This window comes from Rutidosis leptorrhynchoides, chromosome 10 (assembly GCF_046630445.1).
Source record: "Rutidosis leptorrhynchoides isolate AG116_Rl617_1_P2 chromosome 10, CSIRO_AGI_Rlap_v1, whole genome shotgun sequence".
NCBI lineage: Eukaryota > Viridiplantae > Streptophyta > Magnoliopsida > Asterales > Asteraceae > Rutidosis > Rutidosis leptorrhynchoides.
The window spans coordinates 184,061,699-184,082,972 of NC_092342.1; positions in this window are offsets into that span (position 1 = coordinate 184,061,699).

Here is a 21,274-nt window from a genome sequence, read left to right on the forward strand (position 1 = left end):
AGAGGATATAATTGAGGAAATCTTGTCTAGAGTCGGTCGAAATTCATCAGCACATTTAGTTATGGCGAAATTAACTTGTCAAACATTTGAAAGACTTTCCAGAAATGCCTTAGTTTATAAAAGGCTTTCATTTGATAGGTGGGGTATATCACATTGGGGAGACTGTAAGTTACGCCGTGTTTTCTTTAAAGCGTTAAATGCGAGGAACCCAAATGCAATTTTACGCTACGGGTTAAGAACCTATTTTGACTCAACATATCCCAACATAGGATTTCATGAGTTAGAAAGAGCTTCTAACATGCAACATAAAGAAGCATGTTATACTTACGGGTTAGTGATGTTCGCTTCTTACCAAAGTGAGAAAAAGAATATCGGATTATAACTTTTAAACAAAACCTTCCCACAAGTGACGGATTCGGTAGTTTGGGTGAAAAACAAGGTTTTAGATTATTGCGAGGCTGTTGGACATTACAAAACCCTCGTCCTTTTGACGACATTACAACATGCTGCCTAGCCAATGGTCATAACAGTTACTTTCCACAAGACCAAGGATGGGAAGTCGTCTTAGTAAAACCTGATTACATGACTTATTTCTGGACTTATGAATTACGTGTCTTTATTTCTTTCGCTGAACAACTTGCTTATTAACTAGAATTGCCTTTATAGCTGCTGAGTAGCAAAGATATTATGTGCTATATTTCATCCTATATGTATAATAGTGGTATTGTAAGTTTGTAAAATATTGTATAAAGGTTTGAACGCGAAATATTATTGTAATAAGTTTTTCATATAGAAGCGTAGTAGTTGAGTTGTATAGTAGCTAGTAAGTATGAACTTAACGGGTAGGTACTACCCGAATTAAAACTATAAAATGCTAATATGAAGAAAAAGCTTTTATAAATAAGTTCATATAATGCTACGAGATACTATTGACTACTCTTAAATTCTATATGATTAACTCAATTCTTTTGGCTATTTTTGAAGGAAATGGCACCGGCGACTCGTCAGAATTTGAACATGAGCGAGGAAGACTTCCGTGTTTTCCTTGCAGCAAACATAGCCGCAGTACAGGCTGCGATGCAAAATAACAATAACTCTGGATCTAGCAGTGGAACTAATTCCACAAGAAATCGTGTAGGATGCTCCTACAAAGAATTCACTGCCTACAAACCTTTGGAATTTGATGGAACTGAAGGACCAATTGGATTGAAACGGTGGACCGAGAAAGTCGAATCGGTGTTTGCCATAAGTAAGTGTGCTGAAGTGGACAAAGTTAAGTACGCCACGCATACCTTCACAGGTACTGCGTTAACATGGTGGAACACCTATCTTGAACAGGTAGGACAAAATGCTGCTTATGCACTACCGTGATCGGCATTCAAGCAATTGATGAACGAGCAGTACCGTCCTAGAAATGAAGTCAATAAGCTCAAGGTAGAACTTACAGAGTTACGAACACAAGGGTTTGACATTACCACATATTAACAACGATTCACAGAGTTGTGCCTATTGTGTCCGGGAGTGTTCGAAGATGAAGAAGAGAAGATCGACGCGTTTGTAAAAGGGTTACCAGTAAGGATTCAAGAAGATGTGAGTTCACACGAGCCCGCTTCCATACAAATGGCAAGTCGAATAGCTCATAAACTCATAAATCAGATTGAGGGAAGAATTAAAGAGCAGGCGGCCGAAGAAGCCAACACGAAACAACTCAAGAGAAAGTGGGAAGAAACCAGTGACAAGGGTCACCCATACAACAACAACAACAACAATTACAACCACAACCGCAACAACAATCGCAACAACAATCGCAACAATAACCGCAATCCTAACAATAACTACAACAAATGTCCCAACAACAACAACAACAACTACAACAACCGTTCCAACAATAATAAAAATACCAACAACAACCTCAATAACAACAACGGCAACAAAAACCAAAAATGTCAAAGGTGTGAAGAGTACCACCAGAACGGGTTCTGCACGACATTTTGCACCAAGTGTAAAAGACTGGCCATGGTGCGAGAAAGTGTGAGGTCTACGGACCAAAGTTTAACAGAACTAAAGGGACAAATAGTGGCAAAACAAGTAATGCCGCCTTTGTTTGTTATAGATGTGGAAAACCGGGCCACATTAGAAGTAATTGCCCAAATCAGGGGAATACTAATGGGCAGGGCCGCGGAAGAGTTTTTAATATTAATACGGCAGAAGCGCAGAAAGACCCGGAGCTTGTTACGGGTATGTTTCTTATTGATAATAAATCTGATTATGTTTTATTTGATTCGGATGCGGATAGAAGCTATATGAGTAGAGATTTTTGTGCTAAGTTAAGTTGCCCATTGACGCCTTTGGATAGTAAATTTTTACTCGAATTAGCAAACGATAAATTAATTTCAGCAGATAATATATGTCGGGATAGAGAAATTAAACTGAGGGATGAAACGTTTAAAATTGATTTAATACCAGTCGAGTTAGGGAGTTTTGATGTAATAACTGGCATGGACTGGTTGAAAAAGGTGAGAGCAGAGGTCGTTTGTTACAAAAATGCGATTCGCATTATGCGTGAAAAAGGAAAACCTTTAATGGTGTATGGAGAAAAGAACATCGCGAAATTAAATCTTATTAGTAGTTTGAAGGCGCAAAAACTAATAAGAAAAGATTGTTACGTCATTCTAGCACACATCAAGGAAGGTAAACCTGAAGAAAAGAACATCAGTGATGTTCCTGTCGCAAAAGAATTTCCCGATGTATTTCTGAAAGAATTACCGGGATTACCCCCACATCGATCCGTTGAATTTCAAATAGACCTTGTACTAGGAGCTGCACCAATAGCTCGTGCTCCATACAGACTCGCACCCAGCGAAATGAAAGAATTACAAAGTCAGTTACAGGAACTTTTAGAGCATGGTTTCATTCGACCAAGCACATCACCATGGGGAGCTCCTGTTTTGTTTGTCAAGAAGAAGGATGGTACATTTAGGTTGTGTATCAACTACCGAGAGTTGAACAAACTTACCATCAAGAACCGTTACCCACTACTGAGAATCGACGACTTTTTTGATCAAATACAAGGCTCGTCGGTTTATTCGAAGATTGATTTACGTTCTGGGTATCATCAAATGCGGGTGAAGGAGGATGATATCTCAAAGACTGCTTTTAGGACGCGTTACGGTCATTATGAGTTTATGGTTATGCCGTTTGGGTTGACTAACACACCACCTGTGTTCATGGACCTTATGAACCGAGTGTGTGGACCATACCTTGACCAGTTTATCATTGTTTTCATCGATGACATACTTATTTACTCAAAGAATGACCAAGAGCACGAAGAACATTTGAGAAAAGTGCTAGAGTTGTTAAGGAAAGAAAAACTGTACGCTAAGTTTTCAAAGTGTGCATTTTGGTTGGAAAAAGTTCAATTCCTCGGTCACATAGTGAACAAAGAAGGTATTCAGGTGGATCCAACAAAGATTGAAACCGTTGAAAAGTGGAAAACCCCGAAAACTCCGAAACACATACGCCAATTTTTAGGGCTAGCTGGTTATTACAGGAGATTCAACCAAGATTTTTCCAAAATAGCAAAACCCTTGACTGCATTAACGCATAAAGGGAGAAAATTTGAATGGAAGGATGAACAAGATATAACGACCCGTCCTAATCCATCAGGACGAATACAATACATTTGGTTACATCGCGAGGTACTTGACCTCTATATGATACATTTTACAAACATTGCATTCGCTTTTAAAAGACAAACTTTCATTACATCGAAAGTTGATGGCATGCATACCATTTCATAACATATCCAACTATAATTGACTTAATAATAATCTTGATGAACTCGGCGACTCGAATGCAACGTCTTTTGAAATATGTCATGAATGACTCCAAGTAATATCTCTAAAATGAGCAAATGCACAGCGGAATATTTCTTTCATACCTGAGAAAAAACATGCTTTAAAGTGTCAACCAAAAGGTTGGTGAGTTCATTAGTTTAACATAAATAATCATTTCCATCATTTTAATAGACCACAAGATTTTCATTTCTCAGTTCTCATAAATATACGTCCCATGCATAGAGATAAAAATATTCATTCATATGGATTGAACACCTGGTAACCGACATTAACAAGATGCATATAAGAATATCCCCTATCATTCCAGGAAATCCTTCGGACATGATAAAAACAACATCGAAGTACTAAAGCATCCGGTACTTTGGATGGGGTTCGTTAGGCCCAATAGATCTATCTTTAGGATTCGCGTCAATTAGGCGTGCACTAATTCTCAAAATTAGTGATGTTCCCTAATTCTTAGGCTACCAAGCAAAAAGGGGCATATTCGGCTTCGATCATTCAACCATATAATGTAGTTTCGATTACTTGTGTCTATTTCGTAAAACATTTATAAAAATTGCGCATGTATTCTCAGCCCAAAAATATAAAGGGTAAAAAGGCAAATGAAACGCACCATACTGTATTTTTTAGTAAAAATACATATGACGATATTGAACAATGCAGGGTTGACCTCGGATTCACGAACCTATAACATTTGTGTATTTATTAATATACATAGTTGTAATCGAATAAATATATATATAATTCTATTAGTTATATACTTTTTATATTAATAATATATATATGTTTCATATATTCACTTTGTATATGAAAATATTAATTTTATTATGTTATATGTATTAAATATGTGACAACCTGGAAATTTCCTACCAAATTTAAACTTTAATCTTTATATATTGCCGACACGATAAGCAAAGTTTGTAAGTTGAATCTCAAGAATTTTAAACTGTGTCCATACATTCATTTAACCTCGACCAAATTCCAAAGATTCACGAACCATTATAGGAACGGATATGGATATATATATATGTATATATTATAACTTGAAAACGTTAACAAGTATTAGACGTATAATACTTTACATAAAAGTTGTTGTTTTAAAATATATTTAAAATAATTATCGACGGATTGAATTATTAGTTACATTGAATTATGATTACGAGTCTCTATTAAGAGGTCCATTTTGATTTAGAAAACCTTTCCTTTTTAACGGTATTCGGAATATTTGGTAAAAGTGATTCGCCAAAGTGTCATTTACGAGAGTTAGTCAAAAGTTAGTAATCATTTTCATTTAAAAATTCAAAAGTGTACTTACTTGATTAACTCGTGTCTCTCGATAAATCACCTCTTTAGTTTTCATATTAAAAACATTATTTGGTAAAATAACTAATATTATTTAAAAACTAGTTAAAACGAACTTTCCAAATGGTTACGTGATCACATAACTGATGAGGATCATTAGACCAATATTAGATCGTGTTTGGGTTCGTCTAACATATGTACCAAAATGGCCCAAGATTCGTATACTGCTCCTCAGTTTTTTTTTGCTTCTAATATGTGATAACCCAGAAATTTCTGATCAAATTTAAACTTTAATCTTTATATGTTTCCAACACGATAAGCAAAATCTGTAATGTTGACTCTCGAAAAGTTTGAAATTATATTCATGTAATCAATTACCCTTTGACAACTTTCGACGATTCACGAACAATTGTGTATACATAAATATGTAAAATATAAATAATTATAAATATAAATATAGGTGTATATATTATTTTGAAACAATAAAATACAATTTAATTATTTGGTTTGAATATGTAAAGTAGTATACAAAATAATAAATTTGCTATTAAATAAATATCTATATGTTTATGAATCTATACATAATTAATATTGTATGTATAGATAAAAATAAATTTAAATAATAGTATATATGATAATTGGAAATTATAAAATATAATTAAACATTAGAATTAGACATATATAAAATAATATACAAAATAATCAAGCTGTTATTAAAATGAGTCTATATAAATATATATATGATTCGTGTATACAATAAATATTATATGTATGTTGTAGTATATATCTAAATTATATAAATACTAAATAAGTTATTATATAATATAAGTATTACACAATTAATAATGTGTAATATATGTATAAAATTTAATTACAAGTTAAAATATAGTTATTATATTAATAAATAATAATGATATTAGTATTATTAATATTATCAGCTTAGTATATAATATATATATGAGATTTGATAAGCATAAGTTGTTATATCAATATTATTAGTATTACTTTTATTATTATTATTAATAGTTTTCTAATTATTATTAATATAATTATTATATTATTAATTATGAAAATTATTTATACAAAATCATATATTATATATATAAATGAATTTGGAATCGTATTCAGTTGTAAGTCCCTTTCAATCTTTATTTATTTGTCTCTAAACTGAATCCTAATTGAAATCAGATAGCTAATAGAAACAAATTCAATTGTAAGTCAAATTCTACTTTTAATTAAGTTATATTTTTTTTTCCTGATCGATTTAAGTCCTGTCGAATCTTTTAAGCTACAAAACAAGTTTTAATCGAATCTAGTTGCAGTAACTAAGCTCCATTATCCTCCTTAAAGTCTTTGTTTCAATTCAATTAGGGGAATTAAGAACAAAATTTCAGAAATATAGAAAAAATATAAGTAAGACCTCTGTTCTTGATTTTTTTTTTTTTTAAAGCTTCAAGTTCGAATAAATTTCAAAAATTTAGAAATACAGAAGTGTTAGTAATCCTTTAGTCAAACTATCTGCATTTTCTCAAATCTCAATTCGCGAAATCAAAGTTTAATTTTGGAGTCAAAGTGTTGTTTATAAAAAGTCAAACTATTGTTCCTTAATCGAATTAGAGGTATAAGTTGTGTTTGAAGTTAAATTAAGAATACCGAAAGTTTCTATGAAAGATTTAACACCTTTTTCATGTTATATGTATAATCTAGAAGAGTCTAGAATTTAAAAATCGCGAATTGAGTTTGTATTTTTTTTTCTTCGCTAACAGCTTCTGCTGATTCTTTAATTTTTTTTCCCTTTCTTTCTCATTTCGTGCCTGTTAATTCGCAATCATCATTCCGTTCACTCTGTTTCAAATCCTCGTCCTAATACAAACCGTAAAGTGTTGATACGAATTGCTCCTGATCGAGGTATTATGTGAAGAAGATGAAGAAACAGAAACATGGTTTATATTTAAACACGTTATGTAATAAAACAGAAAAGCAGTTTGGTTCAGCTGGTTGGGTGTTGTGTTGGTTATCCTGGAGGTCTTGGGTTCGAGACTGACTGGTGGCAACTATTTTTTTAAGCACTTTCGGAGGTAGATTTCAAAACCAAAAACTTTTATTATTATCATTATAGTTATTATTACTAGAGTATAAATTATTATCATTAATATTATCATAATTTTAATTATTATTGTTATTATTATTATTATTATTATTAATATTATGATCATTATCATTATAACTAAGTATTAGTGAATAATATCCTTATTAATAGTATTATTATTATTATTATTATAGTAAAAGTAGTATTATTACTATAAATATTTTGATTATTATTAGTATTACTATTATATTCATGATTATTATCATCCTTAAAAGTATTATAATTATCATTGGTATTAAAAGTATTATTTTAACAATATTACCTTTGTTGTTAGAAATTATCATTTTTTACTATCATTTAAAGAATCATTTATATTATTATCTCTATTAGTAATATTTGGTATTATCATCATTAACATTTTTTTTTACCATTACTAATATTATTTTAGTATTATTAAAATTACTATTTTTTTAAAACAAATGATATATATATATATATATATATATATATAAAAACATATTTAATACATATAACATAACAAAAATCAATAAGTGTATTTTTATTTAAAACCTTAGAATCACTAGTATTATCAATATAGATATTACCATTACCACTATGAATATAAATATCAAAATTATTATTATTTTCATTAGTATTAATGCCTTTTCATTATTATTAGGATTACTAAGTTATCGTTTTTGTAATTGTTAGTATTATTGTTATTATTAACCCAAGTAGCATTTTAAACAATATCATTACTATTATTAGTATTATTATTATCAATAAAATTATTATTGTTATGATGAGTAAATCATTGTTATCCGAACTATCATTTTTAACAAATAAATATTTTGTACATAAAATATACTCTTTATATATACTAAAAGTACATTAACATTTCATATACAATATATCAAACATATTAATAGTATTTATATAAATACTTACATATAACCAACTAATGATTTTAAATATAATACTGATCATATAATATATATATAGATATATTGATACAAATAAATATATAAATATTTATCATTTTAAATATATATACAAAATAAACAAATATAACATATAAGTTAAATATATCAAATATATCTAAATAACATAATATAACAAGTATATTATTAATAACAAATTATATATATATATATATATATATATATATATATATATATATATATATATATATATATATATATATATATATATATATATATTGTTCAATTACAAATATGTGTGTTAATATATAAATATACAAATGATATAGGTTCGTGAATCTGAGGCCAACCCTGCATTCATATATATATATCGTAATATGTATTTTTACTACAAAATACATTAGGTGAGTTTCATTTGCCTTTTTACCCTTTATATTTTTGGGCTGAGAATACATGCACAATTTTTATAAATGTTTTACAAAATAGGCACAAGTACTTGAAACTACATTCTATGGTTTGATTATTAAAACGAATATCACCCTTTTTAGTCTGGTAATCTAAGAATTAGGGAACATAAACCCTAATTGACGCGAATCCTAAAGATAGATCTATCGGGCCCAACAAGCCCCATCCAAAGTACCGGATGCTTTAGTACTTCGAAATTTATATCATGTCCGATGGAGGATCCCGGAATGATGGGGATATTCTTATATGCATATTGTGAATGTCGGTTACCAGGTGTTCAATCCATATGAATGATATTTTTATCTCTATGTATGGGACGTATATTTATGAGAACTGAAAATCTTGTGGTCTATTAAATGAAGGAAATGATAATTGATGTTAAACTAATGAACTCACCAACCTTTTGGTTGACACTTTAAAGCATGTTTATTCTCAGGTACGAAAAAAATCTTCCACTGTGCATTTGCTCATTTTAGAGATATTACTTGGAGTCATTCATGACATATTTCAAAAGACGTTGCATTCGAGTCGTTGAGTTCATCAAGATTATTTTTAAGTAAACTATAGTTAGATATATTATGAAAAAGTACGCCTACCGTCAACTTTCGATGTAATGAAAGATTGTCTTTTCAAAAACGAATGCAATGTTTATAAAATGTATCATATAGAGGTCAAGTACCTCGCGATGTAATCAACTGTTGTGAATCGTTTATAATCGATATGGACTTTGTCCGGATGGATTAGGACGGGTCTTCACATAATATTTCTCCTCTTCATGTAATATTATACTCCGTATTATTTATTATTTATTCTTTACTTGATTTCAAATCGTATTCTTTTCTAGAACATGCTTGTGTCTACAATCACTTGTAACTTGTGCATTGATACTTGTACATTATTTTAAATAGTCACATCGAAGTTTTGGAGACTAACAGTGTGATTATAAGAAATATTGAAATGTCCCGTTCTTATTGATTAAAAACGTTCCATATTAATTGATTTCGTTGCGAGGTTTTGACCTCTATCTGAGACGTTTTTCAAAGATTGCATTCATTTTTAAAACAAACCATAACCTTTATTTCATAAATAAAGGTTTAAAAAACTTTACGTAGATTATCAAATAATGATAATCTAAAATATCCTGTTTACACACGATCATTACATAATGGTTTACAATACAAATATGTTACATCAAAATCAGTTTCTTGAATGCAGTTTTTACACAATATCATACAAACATGGACTCCAAATCTTGTCCTTATTTTAGTATGCAACAGTGGAAGCTCTTAGTATTCACCTGAGAATAAACATGCTTTAAACGTCAACAAAAATGTTGGTGAGTTATAGGTTTAACCTATATATATCAAATCGTAATAATAGACCACAAGATTTCATATTTCAATACACATCCCATACATAGAGATAAAAATCATTCATATGGTGAACACCTGGTAACCAACATTAACAAGATGCATATATAAGAATATCCCCATCATTCCGGGACACCCTTCGAATATGATATAAATTTCGAAGTACTAAAGCATCCAGTACTTTGGATGGAGTTTGTTAGGCCCAATAGATCTATCTTTAGGATTCGCGTCAATTAGGGTGTCTGTTCCCTAATTCTTAGATTACCAGACTTAATAAAAAGGGGCATATTCGATTTCGATAATTTAACCATATAATGTAGTTTCACGTACTTGTGTCTATTTTGTAAATCATTTATAAAACCTGCATGTATTCTCATCCCAAAAATATTAGATTTTAAAAGTGGGACTATAACTCACTTTCACAGATTTTTACTTCGTCGGGAAGTAAGACTTGGCCACTGGTTGATTCACGAACCTATAACAATATATACATATATATCAAAGTATGTTCAAAATATATTTACAACACTTTTAATATATTTTGATGTTTTAAGTTTATTAAGTCAGCTGTCCTCGTTAGTAACCTACAACTAGTTGTCCACAGTTAGATGTACAGAAATAAATCGATAAATATTATCTTGAATCAATCCGCGACCCAGTGTATACGTATCTCAGTATTGATCACAACTCAAACTATATATATTTTGGAATCAACCTCAACCCTGTATAGCTAACTCCAACATTCACATATAGAGTGTCTATGGTTGTTCCGAAATATATATAGATGTGTCGACATGATAGGTCGAAACATTGTATACGTGTCTATGGTATCTCAAGATTACAAAATATACAATACAAGTTGATTAAGTTATGGTTGGAGATCGAGCCTAGATTCGTCTTCCTCACGGAATTGGATCTAGGATCGAGTGCAATGAGGAGGATTGGGGTGTTGTTGTTTGTTTTGGGCCCTGATGATCGTCTTTCACTTTATCAATCAAGTGATCAACCACCCCGACCCGGTCTTGATCATTGATTAGCATGATTCACCTTAACACAATGTAAAAGTTCCTTGGACAAAGTCACAAGTGAAAATTACAAAGGCCAGAGCAAATAGCAGAGAATCAATAATCTATAAATGAGAGGCCAAGCTCCCTATTTATAGTATTCAAAATATTCGCGATGTGCGGAACGCGGATCGCGGATTACGGATTCTTGCACACCTGTGTGGATTGCGGGATCGCAGATCGCGGGATCGCGGATTTTTGTGCATTATCGCGGATCATTGCGGATCAGCGCGGATTATCGCGGATTATTGCAGATCAGCGCGGATTAACGCGGATCGTTGCGGATCAGCGCGGATTATCGCGGATCATTGCGGATCAGCGCGGATTAACGCGGATCATTGCGGATCAGCGCGGATTATCGCGGATCATTGCGGATCAGCGCGGATTAACGCGGATCATTGCGGATCAGCGCGGATTAACGCGGATCATTGCGAATTTCAGCACACTTGTGCATTACGCAAGGTAGTGCTATGCGCACTATCAAGTCCCCCAAGTTCGGTATTATATGTTGAAGATATATAATGACGAACTTGTAAGTATGCAATCATAGAGAATATAGCAACATATACTATCAAGTCCCCCCAGTTCGATATTATAAACTGAAAGTATATGATGTCGAACTCTAAGTGTACAATATGCTTTGCTCGTGAAGTTATGCGCAACTCATGGCGCTTGTTTATCAAAGAAAAAATCATGTTGCAACGTTTATTTATATAGCGCTTCGTTATATATTCAAAATTTCTAGACTTGTCCTTTGCAATTTCCATGTTTATTATTGTGCACATAATAAACACGTACTTATGCGAAACAATCTTTTATATATTATGAATCTTCTAAGTCCGACAAATCGATCCTTAGGCAATCAATTAGCATTGCGAAGCATCTAAGTATTGGCAAAATCAAATACTTAGGATTTTAAGTTCCTTTCGCAATATTTCGCAAACACACGCAATTTCATGTGATTCATCCAAGCGGGCTTCTTCAACGCTTAGGCATTCATTGTATTTTCACACGCCAAGTGGTTTTCAATTTGAAAAATCAAAGTACACGTCCGCACTTGATAAAATTTGACCACGATTTGACGCTTTTTTGCATAGTGATCGAGCCTAGATCCGTCTTCCTTACGGAATTGAATCTAGGATCGAGTGCAATGAGGAGGATTGTGGTGTTGTTGTTTGTTTTGGGCCCTGATGATCGTCTTTCACTTTATTAATCAAGTGATCAACCACCCCGACCCGGTCTTGATCATTGATTAGCATGATTCACCTTAGCACAATGTAAAAGTTCCTTGGGCAAAGTCTCAAGTGAAAATTACAAAGGCCAGAGCAAATAGCAGAGAATCAATAATGCATAAATGAGAGGCCAAGCTCCCTATTTATAGTTTCTGAAATATTCGCGGTGTGCGGATCGCGGATTGCGGATCGCGGATCGCGGATTATCGCGGATCGCGGATTTGCGGATCGCGGATCATGGATTGCGAATCTCGGATCATGGATTGCGGATCGCAGATCGCGGATTAGCGCGGATTATCGCGGATCGCGGATTTCAGCACGCTTGTGCGGATTGCGGATTTCAGCACGCTTGTGCGGATTGCGGATTTCAGCACGCTTGTGCGGATTGCGGATTTCAACACGCTTGTGCATTACGCAAGGTAGTGCTATGTGCACTATCAAGTCCTCCAAGTTCGGTATTATATGTTGAAGATATATAATGACGAACTTGTAAGTATGCAATCATAGAGAATATAGCAATATATACCCTATCAAGTCCCCCCAGTTCGATATTATAAACTGAAAGTATATGATGTCGAGCTCTAAGTGTACAATATGCTTTGCTCGTGAAGTTATGCGCAACGCATGGTGCTTGTTTATCAAAGAAAAAATCATGTTGCAACGTTTATTTATATAGCGCTTTGTTATATATTCATAATTTCTAGACTTGTCCTTTGCAATTTCCATGTTTATTATTGTGCACATAATAAACACGTACTTATGCGAAACAATCTTTTATATATTATGAATCTTCTAAGTCTGACAAATCGATCCTTAGGCAATCAATTAGCATTGCGAAGCATCTAAGTATTGGCAAAATCAAATACTTAGGATTTTAAGTTCCTTTCGCAATATTTCGCAAACACACGCAATTTCATGTGATTCATCCAAGCGGGCTTCTTCAACGCTTAGGCATTCATTGTATTTTCACACGCCAAGTGGTTTTCAATTTGAAAATCAAAGTACGCGTCCGCACTTGATAAAATTTGACCACGATTTGACGCTTTTTTGCATAGTGATCGATCCTAGATCCGTCTTCCTTACGGAATTGAATCTAGGATCGAAATGAGGAGGATTGGGGTGTTGTTGTTTGTTTTGGGCCCTGATGATCGTCTTTCACTTTATCAATCAAGTGATCAACCACCCCGACCCGGTCTTGATCATTGATTAGCATGATTCACCTTAGCACAATGTAAAAGTTCCTTGGGCAAAGTCTCAAGTGAAAATTACAAAGGCCAGAGCAAATAGCAGAGAATCAATAATGCATAAATGAGAGGCCAAGCTCCCTATTTATAGTTTCTGAAATATTCGCGGTGTGCGGATCGCGGATTGCGGATCGCGGATCGCGGATTATCGCGGATCGTGGATTTGCGGATCGCGGATCATGGATTGCGGATCTCGGATCATGGATTGCGGATCGCAGATCGCGGATTATCGCGGATCGCGGATTTCAGCACGCTTGTGCGGATTGCGGATTTCAGCACGCTTGTGCGGATTGCAGATTTCAGCACGCTTGTGCATTACGCAAGGTAGTGCTATGCGCACTATCAAGTCCCCCAAGTTCGGTATTATATGTTGAAGATATATAATGACGAACTTGTAAGTATGCAATCATAGAGAATATAGCAATATATACACTATCAAGTCCCCCTAGTTCGATATTATAAACTGAAAGTATATGATGTCGAACTCTAAGTGTACAATATGCTTTGCTCGTGAAGTTATGCGCAACGCATGGCGCTTGTTTATCAAATAAAAAATCATGTTGCAACGTTTATTTATATAGCGCTTTGTTATATATTCATAATTTCTAGACTTGTCCTTTGCAATTTCCATGTTCATTATTGTGCACATAATAAACACGTACTTATGCGAAACAATCTTTTATATATTATGAATCTTCTAAGTCCGACAAATCGATCCTTAGGCAATCAATTAGCATTGCGAAGCATCTAAGTATTGGCAAAATCAAATACTTAGGATTTTAAGTTCCTTTCGCAATATTTCGCAAACACATGCAATTTCATGTGATTCATCCAAGCGGGCTTTCTTCATCGCTTAGGCATTCATTGTATTTTCACACGCCAAGTGGTTTTCAATTGAGAAATCAAAGTACGCGTCCGCACTTGATAAAATTTGACCACGATTTGACGCGTTTTTGCATAATATAATATTCTTGAGAAATTTGCCCGAAGCATATATGAAGCAAGTCAATTGAAGCTTATGTTAATATAACATATAACACATGATGTATTTTAAGCCTATCTCGCCAACGTGCATTTGTATAATAAGAACATATGGTTTTAGCCCTCATGACCTCATGCATCGTGTGCAAAATCAATCAATAATTGCGGCCATGCTTTTAAGCAATGTAACCACGAATTCATTTACTTTTGCTTTCATTTGATCGGTTTCGGACACCGCGAATTTTTTTGCTAATTTCAGCGGTTTCGAACACCGCGCATTTTTGCTAACTTCAGCGGTTTCGAACACCGCGAATTTTTGCTAACTTCAGCGGTTTCGAACACTGCGCATTTTTGCCAACTTCAGCGGTTTCAAACACCGCGAATTTTTGTTAACTTCAGCGGTTTCGAACACCGCAAATTTTTGCTAACTTTCTTTTTGTACAAAATTTTCATTGCGCTTATCATGTAGTGCACCTTTGTGCGTAATTAATGAAGCTTACACAAAATAAATGTAAATTTAATTTCCGTGCTTTTGTGACCGCGCAGTTCATAGGTAACCATTAGTGTTCAGCCCATTATTTTGTTCCACATATTGTACGTGGCAACCAATTTTGATACTAAAATTCCACGTAGTTTCCTTTGTGGTACGTGTGTATCATCTTTATTTGCTGCGTATACGGGTGTTGCGCACAACCACAAAGACACTCCATAATACCATTTTACTATTACGCGTGTAGACTCCACATGGCTTGAAGGATTATGCACAATATATGGTGACACGTGAAGATGAACCTAGCAATCTTTCATGGAATTTCCAAGTTGCACGTGTAATCATTTTGTACCCTTTTTCCACGCATGTTACTCATCATATTATATATTTCTCACTTTTTGAGAAACCAATGCATTTTATGCTCTTGCTGTTACAATATCTATGCTTTTGCATCATTCGTTGAAACATATATCCATCTTTAATCACGCAATGATGCGACTTTTTGATATCTTGAGCTTGTAAGCGATATTGCCAATACCATGGTATCATTATACCATGTATGTAGTCAAAGCAAAACTTGCAACAAGGTTATTTTCAAACAGAACAAGGACTATCTGTCAAGATATTGATCGAGCCTTCGAGTTGAGTAACACAAAGTCTGCGCAAACATTAGCTTTATGCTAAACAAGGGCTATTTTATAGAGTAATTCGCGAAGTGTAATAATGCAGCGAATTAGCCATCCAAGGTTGTTGCAATTTGAGCGCAATTGTTGCCAAAATATGGCACTAATCAGGGCTGTAAATTAGCCATCAAAGACGGACGAGTATTGTTGGAAATCAACCTCAAAAATTATGCGAACGCTGCTATAAATCAGCCATAAAATATGCTTAAAAGCTTCGCACTGGTTATACAATTGTTGCTGCATATATAGGAATAGAAATCACATGATTTCAAGCCGAATAAAACCAAGATTTCGAGACCACGCTCGGGCCGTAATCGGGCACCGCGAAGTATTAGTGCACCATGTTTCTAAAGCAAAAGGTGAGCTGTTTTCGAGATGTTTTTTAGGCCTATAATTAAGGCTGCGTAAATGCTCTTTTGTAGCAGCCCATTATGCATACACATAACGCGAACGCCAAAATTATTTCAGCTATTATCAAATCGTTACATAATAGTAATGTCATGATCTTGATTCGCAGGTTTGCGTATGGATTCAGCAATCTTAAATTGCAATCATAGAAGAGTAGAGCAAGCTCAAATCATAATTTGCCAATTAATTTAGTGATCTTAAACCATGAGTTGCAGACTGACTTGGTGATCTTTAGAGCATAAATGAATAGGAATAATCGCAATCTTAGATCACAATTGCTGGACCTCTCGCAATCATGACCGCTGTGCGTACGCGTGTCACTTTCGATAAGCGCATATTTTTATAGAGCTTACTATGTAATTCAAATCCAAAGCAATGTTGTGATTTAATTCTTTACAGCATTAAAATATATTTGATCATGCAGAATTTCGGATTGTCGATTTTAATACTTTTGCGGAACATTTTGCAATGCGCAATGCTTCTTTTCTCAAAATATTTCACCACACGTATTTTCATGCAACAATTTGCAATAACCGGAATGGCAGTTTAATATCTGGATCTTGTTTTACTTTTTTCGCCATAGATATGTGTACCATAGCCTTATGGCATCTACACAACATTTAAAATTTTAATCAGTAAACATGTTAGCGCTTTTACACAATGATTCATCAATTTCAATTGATTTAAATTACTTACGAAAATTACTGCCATTATGCGCAGTTTTTCAGAGTAACAGTAACTCGCCAATGAAATAATAGCATGAATCATACACCAATCATGTTCATGCGAGAAGATAGAGATGTGCACTTTTTATTAAAACTCATTTATTTTTGATTTATAATCTCAGTAACTTCCATGAACAACATCAAAGCGATATGTATTGAATCAAAATTAAATACGTAAAGTAAATGAAAACTTACATATACGAATTAGATCCGATTCATATGATTAATTGTAAGAGCACGCTAGAAATCATGACGTGTCCCACGGATGGCGCCAATTGATCGAGCCTAGATCCGTCTTCCTCACGGAATTGGATCTAGGATCGAGTGCAATGAGGAGGATTGGGGTGTTGTTGTTTGTTTTGGGCCCAGATGATCGTCTTTCACTTTATCAATCAAGTGATCAACCACCCCGACCCGGTCTTGATCATTGATTAGCATGATTCACCTTAACACAATGTAAAAGTTCCTTGGGCAAAGTCACAAGTGAAAATTACAAAGGCCAGAGCAAATAGCAGAGAATCAATAATCTATAAATAAGAGGCCAAGCTCCCTATTTATAGTATTCAAAATATTCGCGGTGTGCGGAACGCGGATTGCGGATCGCGGATTATTGCACACCTGTGCGGATTGCGGGATCGCGGATCGCGGGATCGCGGATTTTTGTGCATTATCGTGGATCATTGCGGATCAGCGCGGATTATCGCGGATCATTGCAGATCAGCGCGGATTAACGCGGATCATTGCGGATCAGCGCGGATTATCGCGGATCATTGCGGATCAGCGCGGACTAACGCGGATCATTGCGGATCAGCGCGGATTATCACGGATCAGCGCGGATTAACGCGGATCATTGCGGATCATTGCGGATTAACGCGGATCATTGCGGATTTCAGCACACTTGTGCATTACGCAAGGTAGTGCTATGTGCACTATCAGTTGGAATAGATTTGTTACCAATTTTCACGTAGCTAAAATGAGAAAAATTATTCAATCTTGTTTTACCCATAACTTCTTCATTTTAAATCCGTTTTGAGTGAATCAAATTGCTATGGTTTCATATTGAACTCTATTTTATGAATCTAAACAGAAAAAGTATAGGTTTATAGTCGGAAAAATAAGTTACAAGTCATTTTTGCAAAGGTAGTCATTTTAGTCGAAAGAACGACGTCTAGATGACCATTTTAGAAAACATACTTCCACTTTGAGTTTAACCATAATTTTTGGTTATAGTTTCATGTTCATAATAAAAATCATTTTCCCAGAATAACAACTTTTAAATCAAAATTTATCATAGTTTTTAATTAACTAACCCAAAACAGCCCGCGGTGTTACTACGACGGCGTAAATCCGATTTTACGGTGTTTTTCGTGTTTCCAGGTTTTAAATCATTAAGTTAGCATATCATATAGATATAGAACATGTGTTTAGTTGATTTTAAAAGTCAAGTTAGAAGGATTAACCTTTATTTGCGAACAAGTTTAGAATTAACTAAACTATGTTCTAGTGATTACAAGTTTAAACCTTCGAATAAGATAGCTTTATATGTATGAATCGAATGATGTTATGAACATCATTACTACCTCAAGTTCTTTGGATAAACCTACTGGAAATGAGAAAAATAGATCTAGCTTCAAAGGATCCTTGGATGGCTTGAAAGTTCTTGAAGCAGAATCATGACACGAAAACAATTTCAAGTAAGATTTCCACTCGAAATAAGATTGTTATAGTTATAGAAATTGAATTAAAGTTTGAATATGATTATTACCTTGTATTAGAAAGATAACCTACTGTAAGTAACAAAGGTTTCTTGATCTTGGATGATTACTTGGAATGGATTCAGAAAACTTGGAAGTAAACTTGCAATCTTGGAAGTATTCTTGATTTTATGAAACTAGAACTTTTGGAATTTATGAAGAACACTTAGAACTTGAAGATAGAACTTGAGAGAGATCAATTAGATGAAGAAAATTGAAGAATGAAAGTGTTTGTAGGTGTTTTTGGTCGTTGGTGTATGGATTAGATATAAAGGATATGTAATTTTGTTTTCATGTAAATAAGTCATGAATGATTACTCATATTTTTGTAATTTTATGAGATATTTCATGCTAGTTGCCAAATGATGGTTTCCACATGTGTTAGGTGACTCACATGGGCTGCTAAGAGCTGATCATTGGTGAAATGTCCCGTTCTTATTGATTAAAAACGTTCCATATTAATTGATTTCGTTGCGAGGTTTTGACCTCTATATGAGACGTTTTTCAAAGACTGCATTCATTTTAAAACAAACCATAACCTTTATTTCATCAATAAAGGTTTAAAAAGCTTTAAGTAGATTATAAAATAATGATAATCTAAAATATCATGTTTACACACGACCATTACATAATGGTTTACAATACAAATATTTTACAACAAAATAAGTTTCTTGAATGCAGTTTTTACACAATATCATACAAGCATGGACTCCAAATCTCGTCCTTATTTAAGTATGCGACAGCGGAAGCTCTTAATAATTACCTGAGAATAAACATGCTTAAAACTTCAACAAAAATGTTGGTGAGTTATAGGTTTAACCTATATATATCAAATCATAATAATAGACCACAAGATTTCATATTTCAATACACATCCCATACATAGAGATAAAAATCATTCATATGGTGAACAACTGGTAACCGACATTAACAAGATGCATATATAAGAATATCCCCATCATTTCGGGACACCCTTCGGATATGATATAAATTTCGAAGTACTAAAGCATCCGGTACTTTGGATGGGGTTTGTTAGGCCCAATAGATCTATCTTTAGGATTCGCGTCAATTAGGGTGTCTGTTCCCTAATTCTTAGATTACCAGACTTAATAAAAAGGGGCATATTCGATTTTGATAATTCAACCATAGAATGTAGTTTCACGTACTTGTGTCTATTTTGTAAATCATTTATAAAACCTGCATGTATTCTCATCCCAAAAATATTAGATTTTAAAAGTGGGACTATAACTCACTTTCACAGATTTTTACTTCGTCGGGAAGTAAGACTTGGCCACTGGCTGATTCACGAACCTATAACAATATATACATATATATCAAAGTATGTTCAAAATATATTTACAACACTTTTAATATATTTTGATGTTTTAAGTTTATTAAGTCAGCTGTCCTCGTTAGTAACCTACAACTAGTTGTATACGGTTAGATGTACAGAAATAAATTGATAAATATTATCTTGAATCAATCCACGACCCAGTGTATACGTATCTCAGTATTGATCACAACTCAAACTATATATATTTTGGAATCAACCTCAACCCTGTATAGCTAACTCCAACATTCACATATAGAGTGTCTATGGTTGTTCCGAAATATATATAGATGTGTCGACATGATAGGTCGAAACATTGTATACGTGTCTATGGTATCTCAAGATTACATAATATACAATACAAGTTGATTAAGTTATGGTTGGAATAGATTTGTTACCAATTTTCACGTAGCTAAAATGAGAAAAATTATCCAATCTTATTTTACACATAACTTCTTAATTTTAAATCCGTTTTGAGTGAATCAAATTGCTATGGTTTCATATTGAACTCTATTTTATGAATCTAAACAGAAAAAGTATAGGTTTATAGTCAGAAAAATAAGTTACAAGTCGTTTTTGTAAAGGTAGTCATTTCAGTCGAAAGAACGACGTCTAGATGACCATTTTAGAAAACATACTTCCACTTTGAGTTTAACCATAATTTTTGGATATAGTTTCATGTTCTTAATAAAAATCATTTTCTCAGAATAACAACTTTTAAATCAAAGTTTATCATAGTTTTTAATTAACTAACCCAAAACAGCCCGCGGTGTTACTACGACGGCGTAAATCCGGTTTTACGGTGTTTTTCGTGTTTCCAGGTTTTAAATCATTAAGTTAGCATATCATATAGATATAGAACATGTGTTTAGTTGATTTTAAAAGTCAAGTTAGAAGGATTAACTTGTGTTTGCGAACAAGTTTAGAATTAACTAAACTATGTTCTAGTGATTACAAGTTTAAACCTTCGAATAAGATAGCTTTATATGTAAGAATCGAATGATGTTATGAACATCATTACTACCTTAAGTTCCTTGGATAAACCTACTGGAAAAGAGAAAAATGGATCTAGCTTCAACGGATCCTTGGATGGCTCGAAGTTCTTGAAGCAGAATCATGACACGAAAACAAGTTCAAGTAAGATCATCACTTGAAATAAGATTGTTATAGTTATAGAAATTGAACCAAAGTTTAAATATGATTATTATTTTGTATTAGAATGATAACCTACTGTAAGAAACAAAGATTTCTTGAGGTTGGATGATCACCTTACAAGATTGGAAGTGAGCTAGCAAACTTGAAAGTATTCTTGATTTTATGTAACTAGAACTTGTAGAAT